This window comes from Sus scrofa, chromosome 17 (assembly GCF_054392235.1).
Source record: "Sus scrofa isolate SSC_HxYL_T2T_F1_AM1 chromosome 17, Sscrofa_HxYL_maternal_Yorkshire_Landrace_v2.0, whole genome shotgun sequence".
NCBI lineage: Eukaryota > Metazoa > Chordata > Mammalia > Artiodactyla > Suidae > Sus > Sus scrofa.
Window position 1 is genome coordinate 7,039,872 of NC_139399.1, and position 18,273 is coordinate 7,058,144.

General features: G+C 42.8%; 1 pseudogene; it reads right to left on the reverse strand.

Moving 5' to 3' along the window:
* Positions 1-1,724: 1,724 nt before the first annotated feature.
* Positions 1,725-2,512, reverse strand: LOC146395123 (cbp/p300-interacting transactivator 4-like; annotated as a pseudogene).
* Positions 2,513-18,273: the final 15,761 nt, after the last annotated feature.

The following is an 18,273-nucleotide window of genomic DNA, read 5'->3' on the forward strand; positions in this document are numbered from 1 at the left end:
TGGCTCAGTGGTTAACAAATCCGACTAGGAACCGTGAGGTTGTGGGTTTGATCCCTGGCCTCGCTCAGTGGGATAAGGACTTGGCATTGTGGTGAGCTGTGGTGTAGCTCACAGATGCAGCTTGGATCATGAGTTGCTGTGGCTTGGACTTAGGCCAGCAGCTACAGCTCTGATTAGACCCCTAGCCTGGGAACCTCCATATGCCACTCATGCAACCCTAGAAAAGACCAAAAAAAAAAAAAAAAAAAAAAAGAGAGAGCAAGAGAGAGAGAAAGATAACATGGAAAATTAAAGGATAAATAAATGATAAAAACATTAAAAGGTCATGTTAAAAAGGATGGAGAAGGAGTTCCTATTGTGGCTCAGTGGGTTAAGAACTTGACTAGCATCCATGAGAATGAGGGTTTGAGTTCTGGCCTCACTCAGTGGGTTAAAGATCTGGCTTTGTCACAAGCTGCACATGTAGGCATTGCTGTTGCTGTGGTGTAGGCCAGCGGCTGTGTATATATATGTTTTTTCTTCTTTTTTTGAGGGCTGCATGTGGAAGTTCCCAGGGCCTAGGAGTCATGAATCAGAGCTGCAGCTGCCAGCCTACACCACAGCCACAGCAACACCGCATCTGAGTCACATCTGTGACCTACACCACAGCTCAAAGCAACACCCAATCCTTTAACCCACTGAGCAAGGCCAGGTAGCGAACCTGTATCCTCACTGATACTACTCAAGTTCATAACCCACAGAGCACGACTGAGCAGAACTCCACGTGTGTATTTTTTTTAAAGAAAAATACTGATGGGGTTTATGATAAAAGCCCATGGCTGCAAAGGCCTAGCTTCACAGAACCCCTAGCTGAATTGGCTGACTCTATTCAGTAACATTCGTTGCTGAAAATACCACTGAGGAGTGCTATAATGTAATTACACCAAAAGTTAGCTTAATTTTTACTTGATGATGCTCTAAAAACTGGAGCATTATTCATTTTCCCCTTTAGCAGCTTCATTACCACACTCTGCATGTAGGTGGAGACATTGCTTCACTTCCTGTCACCTGGACTGGCCTTAACTCCAAGATACAGAGGCAACATTAAAACAAATTTCAGGGACAAAATTTGGCCAAATTTAAATCCTTGCCCATTCTATTTATCTTAAAAAGTCGTATGAAAATACCTCATTATAATCTCTGAAATTTTTGTATATCCTACAGTAAGAGTTTAATAAAAAGCATTTGTTTACTAAATCATTTTGCCGATGAATATCAGTAAACCAGGGTGTGCTATTTTATTTTATTTGAGTTGAAAGTGGCCCAGTTTTATTTTGGTGTTGGAGCCCATTCTGTAGGGGTGAGAGCTGTACAACCTGCCCCTCCCCAGAGCAGGAGGCCCAACAAATGACCTCAGGGCCCAGGCTTCCAGGGCAGGGGCCAGGTGGTTGTGCAGCTCCCAGGACACAGTGAACACAGTGGGCTGTGCAAGGAGAGGGGGAATCAGGCAGAAGCCTGGAATGGCTCAGATTGGGGAGCTGGGTTGGAGGATCTGAGAGGAGAGGATACAGAATCCAAGAGCTAGGAGGTTTCAAGGGGTGTCCAGACCCCTTCTCTTTTGCCCTGTGGCTCTGAGTCAGAGAGATAAGACCAAACTGTCATCCTGCAGGAAGCAGGGCCTGCAGTGAGGCCAGGCATCCAGGCCCCCAGAGTTGGCTCTTAACCGCTGCCTCTCCCTCATGGAAGGTGCATGCGGGGGTCCCGGTGCTGGGTGCAGAGTCCGGTGAGGCAACTCCCTTCTCTTGGCCATGCCAGGCAGGTATCACTTAGCAGCTCACAGAGCCAGTGGGCAGCAAAGATCCCAAGTCTGAGAAGCAGTCAAACTCGCTCTGGCCCAGGAAGAGCTCTGGCAGCTTGGGCAGCTCCCGCATACCCTGCATCCTGAGCTGTAGCTCCAGCGATGTCAACACCTCCTCATCAATGAGTTCCGTGTCCATGCAGCCCAAAGGGTGCATGGGTGGTGGTGGTGGCAGAGCTGGGACTCCTGGCACTGGCTGCAGGCCCAGGCGGGGCTCCCAGGGGACTGGGAGTCAGGGTGGGTGCATAGTCTCGTGGTCTCCAGACTTGGGTACAGTGTCACCCTGGGCTGTAGGTGCATGCTGCTGGCTGGCTGGTGGTTGCAGCGGCACAGCCGGAAAGGACTAGAAGGTCGGTAGCTGCCCAAAGGCCCCATACGTCAGAGCCCTGGGTGGGGGCAGGGGCGGAGTCCTCCGTGGCAGCAACCCTTTGTCAAGGCCCGGGTCCCAGTATGGCTGCAGCATCAAGACCACATGAGGGCCTTGGGCAGGCGTGGTAGGCTGTGGCCTTTGCACCAGGCGGTAGCCCTCGGTGAGCAGCAGGTGGTCTGCCATGACTACAGGCCAGCTGCAGGTAGCTGGGGACCAGGGGTCAGCGAGGGCATCCCCCGGCCTGGACCAGCGGTTCCTCTGTGGTGAGGGATCCAGGCACCGTCCCCTCTCTGCGCCCCAGCCGGCAAAGGAAATCCGAACCCGACCCGTGCTTCTGCACAGCCCAGGACACGAACTCAGAGCTCCAGGCACCCCAGCTCAAGGCGAGAATGACCCTACTCCCCCACCAGGTCCAGCAGCTCAGGGTGTGCTATTTTTAGAAATATTTAGGCAGTTCCCTTGTGGCGCAGCAGGTTGGGGATTGGGCATTGTCACTGCAGCAGCTCAGGTTGCTTCTGTGTCCCAGATCAGTCCTGGCCCAGGAACTTCCAACATATTGTGGGTGCAGCCAAAAATTAATATTTACTTATCCATCATGAGAGTATAACACATTATCTCCTTTTTAAGTTTTAATGTGAAGATACTTTAACTGTGTGTTTATACTTAATTGTATGTGTTCTGGTCATTCAACAGTGTTTATCATGCCTACGATGACCAGAACTCCATGAATCTCTGCAGAGGTACAGTCAGAAGAGCAGTCATCTGGCCTGGGAACTAAAGATAGATAAAATATCAACAGGCATTTGAGATTTAAAACATCGCTTTCAGGCAATATGCAGCCACAATTTATGCATGCTACTGGGTAGTTGTTTGAGTTATTCTAAAATTTACCTGTTTTAGCTTTAAAGGGTATAGCCTAATTTTAGTATTCAGAATATATTCACTCTTTGTTCTTAGCTATATGTTTCTGAGATCCTATATTTTTAAATCTTTTTCTAAAATAAAGAGGGCGTATTTTAAAAAAAAAAAGTCTTTGTCTCCTATCCAGTTTGGGTTCCCCTTTAATTAATTTTTTATTGTTACAGCCACACCTGTGGCATATGGAAATTTCCAGGCTAGGGGTCAGATTGAAGCTGCAGCTGCCAGTCTATGTAGGCCACACCCATTGCAACACTGAATCCAAGCCACACCTGCGACGACGTACACTTGTGGCAGTGCCGGATCCTTAACCTGCTGAGCAAGACCAGGGATAGAACCTACATTCCCATGGACACTCTGTCTGGTTCTCAATCTGCTGAGCCACAACAGGAACTCCTAAGTTCCTTTTTTAGATCCTTTCCAAGGAGAGACTACCCATAGGATTATATTTTCCTGTTTGGTTTCTGATAATTTCTTAAGGATATTGAGCATAAACCAAGTGCTTTAGAAAACCAACTTAAAAATTCTAAGATCCGCTTCTCAGGAATAATGAATACATGCCTTCTCACCCACCATGCATGCAGCTTAAGTTGCTTTTTCCCAAAATGTCTCAACTTTTTCTTACTTTAGTTGAGATTTATCTGTTCTTTCCAAGTCAAGGGCCGTTGTCAATTCAAGGGCATTTTAAAGGTTTGCATAATGCACAAGAGAACATATTTGTCACTGGAATTCACCATAGTTTCCACAAGTATAGTCATATTTTTAATAAGATATTTTATAAGTCTCAGATTAAGTGTAGAGACAAGGTGTCCTTAAAAAGCTTTAAGCTCTGTCTGCACCAAAAAGTTATATGTACTGTCAAATTGCACCTCTCTAATGGGCTAAGAGCTACACCTTAATATTCATTGTATTACCTGTGCCTGGCTTAGCAGATATGCAAACAACTGTTGGCTGAACAAATGCACCTGCATAGGCTGGGTGTCCTGAACTGCTTGATTCCATCCACAGGCAGGGCCTCAGACACCCTTCTGGAAGCTCCTTGGCCACCATCAAGCCCTGTGAGGAATCTTTCTTGGTGTCTCCCTTATGAACCTACTTGTTGCACTCAGCGTCTCTGATTCCCAGCGTGTGCCTCATGCCAGCATCCTCCTCTCTGCTGTGTCCCTTCTAACTGCCCCTTCAGGTAAACTATGTAGATCATTTCAGTAGCTGAGGTCACTGGGGAAATAAAAGGGCCTTCTATAAAGATGATGGGCCCAATTAAGGAAAATAAGGGAAGGGAGTTCCCACTGTGGCTCAGCAGTCAAGACCCTGGCACAGTCTCTGAGAGGATGTGGGTTCAATCCCTGGCCTTGTTCAGTGGGTTAAGGACCTGGTGTTGCCAAAGCTGTGGCCTAGGTCACAGATTGGCTCAGATCTTGTGTGCTGTGGTTGTGGTGTATAGGCTGGCAGTTGTGGCTCTGATTAGACCCCTAGCCTGGGAATTTCTGCACACTGTGGGTGTGGCCATTAGAAGAAAAAGAAGAGGAGGAGGAGGAAGAGGAGGAGGTCACAGGGGAGGGTAGGAGGAGAAGGAAGAAGGTGTTAAGGGAAGTTGTAATTATCATAGGGTCAGTATAAGAATGGAGGGTGCATCCAAGCTTACTGTAGGTCTCCCTCTTAGAGATACCAGTGTGATCACTATAGGAAAAGATCAAGGGTGAGGACTGAAAGAAGGTTTTTGAGGAAGGAGGGGGATATTTTTACTACTTCTATTTATCACTATTAGGCTAAACTGCTTATCCAATAAATTGATCAATAAATTTAAACATGATTGGGTACTTAAATAGAAGTGCTATAAATAGCAAGGGACATTGTTGAGCTTACATGACAAACAAATGCAGTGGTGGTTGACCCTCCTCTTTTTAAGGTATGTAAGATTTTTAAAATAGAGAAGACATTTGGAAATGGTACAAAAAATACTTGCTTACCTCTTCATAAAGCCAGAGTCTATGGCTTTTTCATGGTTCTAGTTGTAAGGCGCCTCCACAAGACTATAATGTCTCGCAAAAATATCCAGGGAGGGAATCATCAGTGCTGGGTTATATGAGGTCTACTATCTGAAAACCAGCCAAATGAGTAAGATTATAACTTAAGAAATATGGATATTGAGAAGGAATATGATCATATTTCATAAACTGTAGCTACACATACATGGCACTACTTTTCAAAATGCTGTGATGCATTATTTAACCTGCCTATAAAAATTTAGCCAAAATTAAGCATTATAATCTTCATTTAAAAAACAAACAGTATGTAAAACCATGAAGGAGACAGATACAGTGACAATACACCTCTAAATATTAACGTATTATAACTAGGAATGATTTCTTTGTAGTTTGGAAGAGGTGTGTTTAAGACAATGAACATAACTTGACAAAATACATGTACAGTGGACAATAAACTTGAGATACTATTTAAAAAACTCAGGCTGATAAAGTCCTCAAAGTTAAGCGGTTCCAAAGAAGATTAAGATCAATTGATAGATGAGCCACAATGAGTTGTTAGGAGAAAATAAAGGACAATGTTCTTTCAAAAATATCCCCAGGGTCTAAGAGTCAAATCTTAGATGCTGAAAACTAATATCACACAAAATCAAGTAAATTGCTCTGTTCTACTAAATATCCTGTATGGGAGTTTTAATCCACTACCAAATTAGTATTTTAGGACTAACCTTTGGTCATAAGCTGAACATGTTTCATGTTCCACTTAACAGGAAATAAACTTTGCTTCCCAAATTCATCAGCCTATTTCAGAATCTAGGTATATCACTTGTTAGAGATTTGTCAAAATGAAACCCCGATAAGTGAATGAATTTATCACGGTAGCACTCAATACATGTGTTACCTACTCTTGCCCCCATTGGGAAATAAAATATTCATGATCTTTTTATTCCTAAAAGGACCTAGAGGTTAAAACAAAGATAAATGAAAAATACTTCTCTTTCTTTGGCAGATCTCTAAATGTCTTTAAAAATGTTTTTGCCTATTGACTACACCTAGCCTATCTATAAGTTAAGTTGTGATATTGAGTCAGAGCTAAAGATAGGAAAATATAGATCTTAAATACTCCACCATAATCTTGTAATTAACGTTTTTTAGTTACATGGCATTCATGAGGTGTTAAGATTTGTTTCATAATAATCTTTCCAATAGGACTCATTTAGCCAAATCAGAAATTGAGGTGGCTTTCCCACTGTATATGAATGGCCAGGAAAACAAAATGTTTAGATATTTTTCATAAATTATCTTAAAGATTTTAAGACAGAAGGAGAGGGGAACACAGAAAAGTCTCTTTCAAGTATTGGGGTTTTTTTTTAATATGCTTTATTTATGTATTTCCTTTTTTGCTTTTTAGGGCTGCACCCATGGCATATGTAAGTTCCCAAACTAGGGGTCCAATCAGAGCTGTAGCTGCTGGCCTACGCCACGGTCACAACAGCTCAGGATCAGAGCCTCCTCTGTGACCTACATCACAGCTCACAGCAATGCCGGTTTCCCGACCCACTGAGTGAGGCCAGTCAGATGCATTTCTGCTGAGCCACAACAGGAATTCCAAGGTGTTGATTGTTTTGATGTGGAAAATCATGTGTAAAAGATTCCAAATCACTGGAAAGAGTGTGACCCAAAAGACTTTAAAGCCATAGTTCCACACACATCGGTACAAGGTCTACAATAAGCCAGGGCTCTGGCTTCTTTCACCCTTCCCACAACTTAAAGGAAAGTGGGGGGAAATATCCCAGGAGAGGTAGAAGAGCCAATATGAACAGAAGCAAATGTGATCCGAGAAGCAAGTGCAGACTAGCTGACAAGGAGAGGCAAGGGTAGCCCCAAATAAGCAATACAGACATCTATCCAGTCCAAAGGGAAGGACCACAGAAAGGACTGGCCAAGAAATCAGGAGCAGAGAAGAGGAGGAGATGCTGGCAAGCACAGAGCAAGAGTGCCAGAGGCTCATTCCTCAGTGGTGTCTGCAGGCAGGTAAAGGAAGGCACTTGGGCAGATATAAACAATAGTAAAGAGTGTAAAATAAGGTTGCTGAGCTCAAGAAATTGTCAATCTAGTTGAGGACATTGAATATATTATACCCAAGGAAAGTTAAATAACAACATAGGACCATATTTTGAGCAGTGTTGCAAAGAAATGTACAATTGATTAATCACTGAATTATTGGGGAAGTCTTCAACGTAGAGAGGAGCTTTGAGCTCAGTCTTGATGGATGAGAAGAGTACAAATGGGCAAAAAAAATGGGGATAAACAATAAAAGAGATAGTGTCGGGAATATATCTAGTATATTTTGGGAAAGTAAACTAAGCTGAGGGCTGTTTTAATCAAGGTTTTGACTTTTTATATTTCATGATACTTTGATACCCTGAGCCCTTTCAGATCCAAGGAGAGACTCCCCCTTTAAGTGTAGGTAGCTCCTACAGATAGCAAACGACACACCCGAGAGCAAACAAGCATTCCTCCAAGAGTCAAGCCAGTCGATTCCTCACCCAGACCCCCTTTGGTCTCCTTTTAGCAGGTTCCTGCAGGACAGGACACCACCATGCCTCCCCTAGGGCCAGGTAGAGAACAGCAACAGACCTCACCTCCAGCCTGGAGCCCACCAAAATCATTCAAACTACCTAATCATTGTAAATGCGCTCACTGCTTACCCTGCCTCATGCATTCCTTCCCACAAAAACCACAGTGAAGCCTTCTGCCCATACTTACCCCTTGCTCATTCTGCCTCCTGACTGGCCCTGGCACTTCCTGTGGCCCTGCATGGCATAGTGTGCCCCCTCCTCTTGGGAACTGTAGGTAATGACCTGTCTTTTCAGTGGCCATCATCCCCTGATCTGTTGGCCTCACTCTACTGGAATAAAAACAAAATCCTAGGTATATTTGAAAAATGATAGATGCAGAATGTCAAGGGTTTATTTAGAAGATGGTTTCAGAGTACAGTCTGAGGAACTCTGGGGTGCCTAAGATCCTTCGGGGAGTCTGAGATCAAAATCATGCCCAAGGAAAAGGTCTTCTCAGTGCAATAGCCCAAGGATATTAATGTAACAGATATGAGAAAACTCTGATTTTGACAGAGTCGACATGGCCTCAGATGTCTCCTTGTAGCTCATCTTTGAGAAACTTGGCTGAATGTTAGTACTGTATCTTAGAAAAATATCTGCAGTTATCCATAAAGCTTTTAAAATACTTTTCCCTTTTCCAACTACATTAGCTGCACAAGGCCAGATTTTCTTTTTTCATATACTTGAACCAAAGCAACATACTGAATCAGAAATGGATATCAGAATGCAGCTGCCTTCTATTAATCCAGATATTAAAGCAACTTGCAACAATGAAAAAGAGTGACATTCTTTTCACTAAATTTGTTTAATTTGAAAAATACATTTTTCATAAAACTTTGTCAACAATGTAATGTGCTTGCACTTTCTTAATGAATCCATACATCTTTTCAATGTTCCTCAATTTTAATTTCAAATACAGTAAATGTCAGTAGATATAACCTACTGTCAAGAAGAAAAAGAGGTCATGAGATCAAAATTTTAAGAACCATTAATAGAGGTAAAGTGCAAAGACAATGAAGAGCCAAATGACTTGACTTGCAGGCTAAAATGGGGATTTTCAGCATGGAGGTGATGGAATTCTGAGCAGAGAGAGAATATGATGAAAGAAACTTTGGGGGGGGGGGCGGCTACACCTAGGGCATGTGGAAGTTCCCAGGCCAAGGATCAATCCTGAGTCTCAGCTTCAATCTGCACCAAGGCTGTGGCCACACTGGATCCTTAACCCAATGTGCCATAGGGGATCTGCCACAAGGAACTTTTTTTTCTCTTTTGCTTTTAGGACCACACCTGAGGCATATGGAAGTTCCCAAGCTAGGGGTCAAATCAGAGCTAGAGCTGACAACATATACCACAGCCACAGCAAGGCCAGATCCAAGCCACATCTGCAGCCTGAACCAGAGCTCACAGCAACGCCAGATCCTTAACACACTGAGAGAGGCCAGGGATTGAACACACAACCTCATGGTTCCTAGTCAGATTCATTTCCACTGCACCACAACAGGAAATCCTGCAAGCAACTTCTTAAGAAGAGAGCTTGTCGTATATGTGCTTATGTGTGTAGAAAAATTTGAAAAATGTGTATCTGGTTGAAAAACGTATGGTGTTTTTTTGGTGGAGGGGGAGGTAGTGTCTGTGGCAGAGAAACCAGGCAGGAAGCTAACTACCTATACAAAAGGTAATCAAGCTCTTAATGAGGAGCATAATGAGAGAATGAACATAATAGCTAGTACTGGTAAAATGGATTGAGTGCTTACTGTACACCAATCACTGTACAAAATGCTTACTTGGTGCTGGTTATCTGTCTCATTATCTCCCTGAAGTCTTCTAATGGCTGACTTTATAAATTACATTTTAAAGATGAGATTACTGAGGCACAATGAAACTAATGTAAGACGGCAAATAAGACATGAAGCTGAGGGTTGAACCCAGGCAGTCTGACTGCAGAGCCTGAACAGAGTCAGTGCAGCATAAAGGGAGAATCACTTTGGGCATTGGGTGAATGTGACTGATGCCTCTGGTGTCCTGCCTCATCCCTTTCCTGGGCAGTACCCATCCCCAGCTGACGTGAATATTGGCTGCTACTGGCTCACAGCTGCACCTTTGGGGGAGGATTGCCCTTGGCTGACGGGAGATGATTAGGAGGCCTGAGGGGCTGCTGGGGGTGGCTCGTGGGCAATCAGTCAATGACCAGGTGTGCAGAAGGCCTCTGTGGCACGTGCCCACTCTTGTGCGAGTGCTTTATGTGGGGGCCAGGTGAGGCCGAGGCTAGGCTTTTCCTGAAACTACACATTTGTCTAACTTCCTCCACTGCCCTCTCCTGCCACCCTCCCTCCCCTATAGTGTCTCAGGAAGGTTTTCTTTCACTAAACCCCACTGAATGAATCTCTGTCTCAGGCTCTGCCTCCAGGAACCCAGCTGAGACACTGAGGAAATTTGTTTTAAAATAGCTTTTAGAGAGTTCCCATTGTGGTGCAGTGGAAACAAATCTGACTGGTATCCATGAGGATGCAGGTTCTACCCCTGGCCTCACTCAGTGGGTTGGGTCCGGTGTTGCCTTGAGTTGTGGTGTGGGTTGCAGATGTTGCTCAGATCTAGCATTACTGTGGGTGTGGTGTAGACCAGCAGCTGCAGCTCCAGTTTGACCCCTAGCCTGAGAACTTCCATATGCCATGGGTACAGACTAAAAAAAATTGAAAAAAAGTTTTTGGAACTTCTAATGGAAAATAACATGAAAAAATATATAAAACTTTACAAATAAAACAGTTTTGAATTAAGTGCTTTTTGGAATTCCATTCTTTTTGTGGGCCTCAGACTTTATAGCAGTCTCTGAGATGGATCTGTAAAAATGGTCCCTCCTTAACTTTTAAAATATATGTATATATCCAGACACATTCATGCCAAATCACAATCCAATTAGAAGCTTCAGTGGTTTTTTCCTAATCAAGCTACTGTGGGCACTCTGCTCTTCCCTTAGCAGGACAGGAAGCTCCATGCTTTATTTATCTTTACATCCCACCAACACCTAGCGTGGTGTTCGGTACTTAGGAGATGCACAGTAAATGTAAGAAATAAAAAGAAAGGAAATCTCAGAATTTGTTAACTCATTTCACTGGCATCTTTATGGTGAAGAATATCCTTCTGAGAATCTAATGTAGTTGCTCTCTCTCATATGCATGAGACTCACCTGGGGGAGCTTGACAAAAGTGCAAATGAAAGATCCCATCTCCCCTACTCATCCTACTTGTGATTTTCATCCTCGAGGGATAAATTAAGGTTAGGAATCTGCATTGTTAGCAGTACCACAGGTGATTTTAATGCAAGATATTATTGGGCTACATTTTTTTTCTTGTGCCCATGGCATACAGAAGTTCCAGGGCCTGACACCACTGCAGTGACAACACCAGATATACTTAACCCACTACACCACAAATGGGCTACATTTTGAGAAACACTCCTTTAAAAAACTTAAATATGACATAAAGATACCTATTAAAAAACAAGATTTGACATCTAAAGGGCAAAACCTTCTCTTTCACCCATAACTATCATAACAAGATGTACAGGCCAAGCTGAGGATCTTGGAACATTTTCAGACTTGCCAAGTTTTGTTGTGTTGTCTTCCTAAGTAAACATGGGGACAATGAAAAAGCAAATTTTCTGACAAGTTTGGAATTTAAATATATGTCCAACATCCTACACAGGCCATCATTAGATACCTTATAATGCTACTAGTACTCCTAGGTGCATGGGTCATCCCACCACACATTCAACGCAGAGATTTGTACAGCCTTCGGGAAATATGCCCACCCATCCTTCAAAAGAAAATACAGCAATCAATGCTATTAAAGTGTCTCTGAGGTACATGAGCCCTGCCACCTAGAAAGCACCATTAAAGTGATGTCTACTCTGGGAAACTGTTGCTAAAACACTGTAAACCCATCAGTGACCAGGATGAAAAAGCCAGAGTTTCTGGGCTGTCTCAGAGGAGTTGATTCTCTATTACTGAAAGTCAGTCATTTGCAATAAGCCATGCTGGGAGGGACATCTGAAAGGCTTATGGCAGAAGGATCCCCAGTGTATTCTCAGTTGTTCTTGCCTTTAGGAAAAACCCTGAGAAGACTTGGCCAGCCATGGCACCACTACAACAATGAGCCAGCTGTGGCATTGCTACAATAATGAGCAAAAGCCCCTCTACCCCCTCATCAGTACATGTGCAGTAGTGTGCCAGGCCATACTTTACTTCTGTCAATCACCACTCAATTGAGTGATGATTTAGCAGCAACGGAAAAGAGTTTGAGCTGCTTCACATCCTGCCTAACACATGGTACTACCAATCAAAAAAATATTATTATTTTCAGGGGTTCCCCTTGTGGCTCAGTGGGTTAACAACCTGACTAATATCCATGAGGATGCAAGTTTTTTGTTTTTTTTTTGTTTTTTTGTTTTTTTTGTCTTTTGTTGTTGCAATTTCTTGGGCCACTCCCGTAGCATATGGAGGTTCCCAGGCTAGGGGTTGAATCGGAGCTGTAGCCACCGGCCTACACCAGAGCCACAGCAACGCGGGATCCGAGCTGCGTCTGCAACCTACACCACAGCTCACGGCAACGCCGGATCGTTAACCCACTGAGCAAGGGCAGGGACCGAACCCGCAACCTCATGGTTCCTAGTCGGATTCGTTAACCACTGCGCCACGACAGGAACTCCAGGATGCAAGTTTGATCCCTAGTCTACCTCAGTGGGTTAAGGATCTGGTGTTGCCACAAGCTGTGATGTAGGTCATGAAGTGGCTTGGATCTGGTGCTGCTGTGGCAAAGGCTGGTGGCTACAACTCCAATTTGATCCCTAGCTTTGGAACTTCCATATGCCATGGGTGAACCCTAAAAAGACCAAAAAAAAGGAATTATTTTTAGCTTTTCTAAGTACTGCAAGCTGTGTCTACTTGTGGTTCTAATCTATATTTCCCTTACAACTAGAAATACAGAAATCTCTTCAAGTATTTATTTCCTATTCATATCTCTAGTCTTAGGAAGTGGATCTGCAAATCTTTACTTAAAAATGTTATCATTTGGCTTCTAATCAAGTTGTAAGAGTTCTTTATGTATTCAAGATATGACACTTTTTTTTTTGGCCTTTTCTAGGGCCACACTGTGGCATATGGAGGTTCTCAGACTAGAAGTCTAATCATCGGAGCTATAGCTGCCAGCCTACACCACAGCCACAGCCACAACAATGTGGGATCTGAGCCATGTCTGAGACCTACACCACAGCTCACAGCACTGCCAGATCCTTAACCCACTGAATGAGGCCAGGGATCAAACCTGCAACCTCATGGTTCCTAGTCAGATTTGTTAATCACTGAGACATAATGGGAATTCCATGAGAGCTTTTTGAGATGGTCTATGGATAGCAGTGGGTCTGCAAGGTCAAAGCTGTTTTCAACATAATACCAAACTACTATGCACATTTTTGAGTGTGTGTGGATATTTGCACTAATGGTAAAAAATGAATAAGCAAAAAACTAAAGGTGGATAAAACCACAGGCTTTTAAGTGTGAATCTAGGTAGTGGCACAAATCTGTACTAGTGGTCACTTTACACTTCACCATCACACTTGTTTTAAAATATGCCTGTTTCACTTAAGGATGTGGAGCCCCCTTGTGGCTCAGCAGAAACAAATCTGACTAGGGTTCATGAGGACGCAGGTTCAATCCCTGGCCTGGCTCAGTTAAGGATCCAGCATTGCTGTGGGCTGTGGTATAGGTTGCAGGCATAGCTTGGATCTGGCATTGCTGTGCCCATGGTATAGGACAGCAGCTACAGCTCTGATTTGACCCCTAGTCTGGGAACCTCCATATACCATGGGTATGGCCCTAAAAAGCAAAAAAAAAAAAAAAAAAAAAAAAAAAAAAAAAAAAAAAGAGCATATATTTGATTAGATATAGTAGAAATTATTAAGTGGATTAAATTTTAACCTTGGGGTGTATGGTTTTTTAAAAAATATTTTTTGTGGCCACACCTATGGCACCAGAAGTTCCCTGGCCAGGAATGGAATCCATGCCACGGCAGTGACAAAGCTGCATCCTTCACCTGCTGGGCCACAAGAGAATTCCTGCATGGCTTTTGAATACTCTCTTACGGAATGAGAAGTCAGCATAAGCCCTCTGCTGCATACCAAAGTTTGAGGAGGGAAATACTCATGCAGTTTTCTGAGTTGTAAATACACCTGGTCACTCTTTTCATAGAACACCATTTTTACTTGACCGATACACACCTGGTTACTCAAACTCGAATTCTGGGCAGACATATTCCTCAAAACCAAACACTGTATACATGTCTTTTCAAGGAAAATGACTGACAATGTTTGTTCCCAATGATCAAATTTGAGCTTTCATGGGAAAATTAGAAATCTTGGATCGATCCATCACCATGGGTTTGATAGCTTCCCAAGAGTTAAAAACCATTTCTAATGACATCTGTAGTGATGTTAACAAATTCAATTTGAAAATATTGTATGACAGAAGTTGTCAACATTTGTAATCTTAGCATAATGTAATGAACCAATATTTTCCACATGACCAATGCATGATGCTACAGTTTTACATGGATGGAAGATCCGTTCAGAATATAAAATAGGCCAATAGGTTTTAATAAGTACAGTAGGATATGCTTGTTGATATGGATTCAGATTCCACATTACAGCTCACCTTTAAGAAAGGACCATTTATTAAAGTGTGGTGTTGGTATCTATTGATTTTGTAGGCTAACATAACAAGCTACCACAAACTGGGTGGCTTAGAAGAAAAGAGATGTGTTATACCACAGTAGAGGCTAAAAGTCTGAAACCAAGCTGACAGCAGACTCTCGCTCTTCCTGAAGACTTTAGAGGAAAGGGCCATCCTTGTCTCTTCCAGCTTCTGGCAGCCCCAGACGCTCCTTGGCTTGTGGCAGCATGGTTCCTACCTGGGCCTCCAACCTCAGATAACATTCTCCCTGTGTCACCTCACGTTGTTCTCCTTCCATTAGTCTGTGCCTGAATTTCCCTTTTCTAATGGCACCAATCATACTGGGTTAGGACCCACTCTAATGCCCTCATCTGAACTCGATTAAATCTCTATAGATTCTACTTCCAAATAGTCAACATTCTGAGGTATTGTGAGCTAAGACTTAAATGGATTCTTTTTTCAGGGAGAACACAACTGAACCCATAACAGGAGAATACCTACAATTAACTGAAAAGCCTAAGGAAAGACTTCTATGACCAATGTATAATCTGTGAGGCCAGATTTTCTTCATATACTGCAACCAAAACAACATGTCATAACAGAATGAATGCAAACCCCATATATGAGAATACAGCTGCCTTCTGCTATTAATCTAATTAAAGAGATCTGAAAAATGTAAAATAATGCCTTTATTAATTTTTTGTATTTTAGAGAATGTGATTGTCATTTATGTTAACATATAATAGATTATTTTGGCTGAATACATATTCTTTAAAATTTTTTTTCATTTATCATATAGTAAATATTGTTAGGTCTGAGTAAATATTGACAAATGGAACCTCTTTGGTTGGAGGACTGGAGAATGGGGTCCTTAATAATTTTATGAGCATAATCTTCACTTAAGAGCTAGTGGCCTGTGGGCACTTATGGCCCAAGTACTCAGTATTTGCTACAAATATCTTTTAACCCTGTCAAGGTCAGGCCTTGTTCTGTTTATAACTCTTTAGTAGTTATTCTTTGATTGGACCTATGGTGGAGTCTCACTCTTACACGTGCAGCTTCGAATTCAGCCAGTGACTCCAATGAACCCCTCTACAGAAGCCCTTTTTCTGTGTAGCTCCCTACTCTGCAGAACTCTATCCCTCATAATCCAGCTGTTTCAGGCTCCCTGGACCCTGAGCTCTTCCTCTGTCCCCTGAAACTACTGTGATCCACCCTCCCATCCCACCCACCCCTGCCTTCTCCAGGTTTGGTAAATGCCTCCAGGTAGAGGGCTCTTTAACCTAGGTATCTGGAAGACAGAGCACAATGTAGATGGCTTTCATCATTAGGCTTACTGTCCTGTTTTGTCAAACTACTGATACCACTGCCCCCTGCCCCCAAACCATGATTACAATGTGAGTTCTATGAAGGAACATAGTTTTGTCTGTCTTGTTCACTGTTGTACATTGAACAGTGCCTGGAACATATGGAGGTGTCTATAATTTGTTCAACAAATTCAAAGAAGGTGTGAATTTTCATGCCTGTCATTATAGGACCTGCATTCAAACATTTGATAGACTTTAAGTAAACATTTAAGTTATTTGTATCACCTGTGCTGTCCTCAGATTGTGTTAGGAGCTGATGCTGGCTGTTTATAATAATAAAGCTGTTCTTTCCATGTATATATCATCTCAGAGAGTTGAGATTTGAACCCAGGTCTATCATACCCCAGTCCCAGGTACCTTACCACTAGCTTCCATGCCTTCTTGAGGACCTGTGAGGAAAACCAGTCTACAGTCTTATACCTCTGAGATACTCTACTGCATCACGTAACATCATTAAGCATCTCAAATAACCTGGTTCCAAAGCAGCAACATTTCAGCAGAAATCAATATACCTTAGATGTTTGTTAAAAGCAGAAAGACCTTTTAATTGGCTTATGCAATCAGAGCGTGCAATGACTTTTAAAGAAAATTCCACAGCATATGGCATTCTGATGTCTTCAAAGTGTGCTTTGATGGGACTAACCAAGAACATGAAGAGGAGGTATGATTTAAAAGAAAGCTGCTGGAGTACTGTGTTGCTGAATTAAATCTAATCAGGCACTTTGCCATTCATTTCTCTCTTTCTCTTTTTTTTTTTTTTCCTGGTGTTGTGCTGTTGCCTTTCATTCCCAAACACTGGAAATGTTCCTCACCGTTTCCATCTTGCTCTCTCCAAGCATCTGACACTTCCTTCTCCTGGTGGACTGGAAAGGCAGAATTTTACAGCTTAGGTAAGGGGGTTGGAGGGTGGCCTGGGCCTCTTTAGAACGTGTCACAAGTCTCATTGTTATCCACCATATCATCCCTAAGAGGCAACATTTGGAGAAAGTGACCTCTCAATTCTTCTAGTCCTCTCAATCTACCATCTGACAGGGATGATGTTGGACCCTGATTTGGACCCATTCCATGTCCACCTGTTTATGAAAGTGTTCCCCTCCTGGCAGTGATACAGGAATGGTGAAAGGGGAATGGTGTTTTTCAGGGCCTTTGTGCTGTTACTCTGAACTTACAGCATGCTAATCTCAAGCCAAAGAGGACTGCCATTTCAGAGCTGTCCTCACAGACCCAAGGTCCAGAAGACTGACACTGCCCAAGCGGGAAGATGGGAGGCAGTGAGAAGTCCACGTAGACAGGAGCCCCGAGGTCTGCAGCCACAGGGGTGCCCTCAGCTTGGGGCTCTCAAGCCCTTGCTATTCAAAGTGAGGCCTGAGGGCTGGCCCCAAAGGCATCACCTGAGAGTTGTTAGAATCTCAGGCTCCTCCCCAGACCTGCAGGACCACAGTCTGCATATTTAGGAGGTTCTCAGGGGTTTTGCAGATGCATTAAAAAAAAAAAAAAAAGATCATACTGAAAAAACCTTAGGAATCAACCTGACCAAGGAGGTAAAATTTCTTATATGCCAAGGACTATAAAACATTAATTAAGGAAACTGAAGATGACTCAAAGAACTGGAAAGTTATTCCATGCTCTTGGATTGGAAGTCTTGTGTTAAAATGGCCATCCTACCCAAAGCTACCTACAGATTTAATGTGTCTATTTATCAAATGATCCATGACACATTTTGTAGAGCTAGAACAAGTAATCCTCAGATTTATATGGAACCATAAAAGGCCCAGAATTGCCAATGTCATCCTGTGGAAAAGAACAAAGCAGAGGCATAAATTTAGATTTCATGCAGAAGGCATGAACCTTCCCAGACTTCAGATGATACTACAAAGCTAATGAAAATGCCAGTGTCTTGGCACAGAAAAGGGCATATGGATTAATGGAACAGAATGGAGAGTCCAAAAATAAACCCACACACCTGTGGTCAATTAGTCTTCACAAAGGAGGCAAGGATAGACCATCGGAAAAGGTCTCCTCAGAAAGAGGTGTTGGGAAAGTTAGGGAGCTGCAGGCAAAACAATGAAGGTAGAACATATCCTCACACCCTACGCAAAAATAAACTCAAACTGGCTTAAAGTCTTAGACCTACGACATGACACCATAAACTCCTAGAAGAGAACAGAGGGGCAAAACATTCTCTGACATAAATCACACCAACTTTTTCTTAGGTCATTCTCCCAAGGCAAATAGAAATAAAAGCAAAAACAAATAAATGGGAGCTAATCAAATTTACAAGCTTTTGCAGAGCAAAGGAAACCATAAACAAATGAAAAGACAACTTCTGGCAGGAAATATGTGCAAGCAGTGTGACCAACAAGGGCTTAAATTCCAAAATATGCAAATGGCGCATACAACACAAAATGAAAAAAACCAAACAACCCAATTGAAATATAGGCAGAAATAAATAAA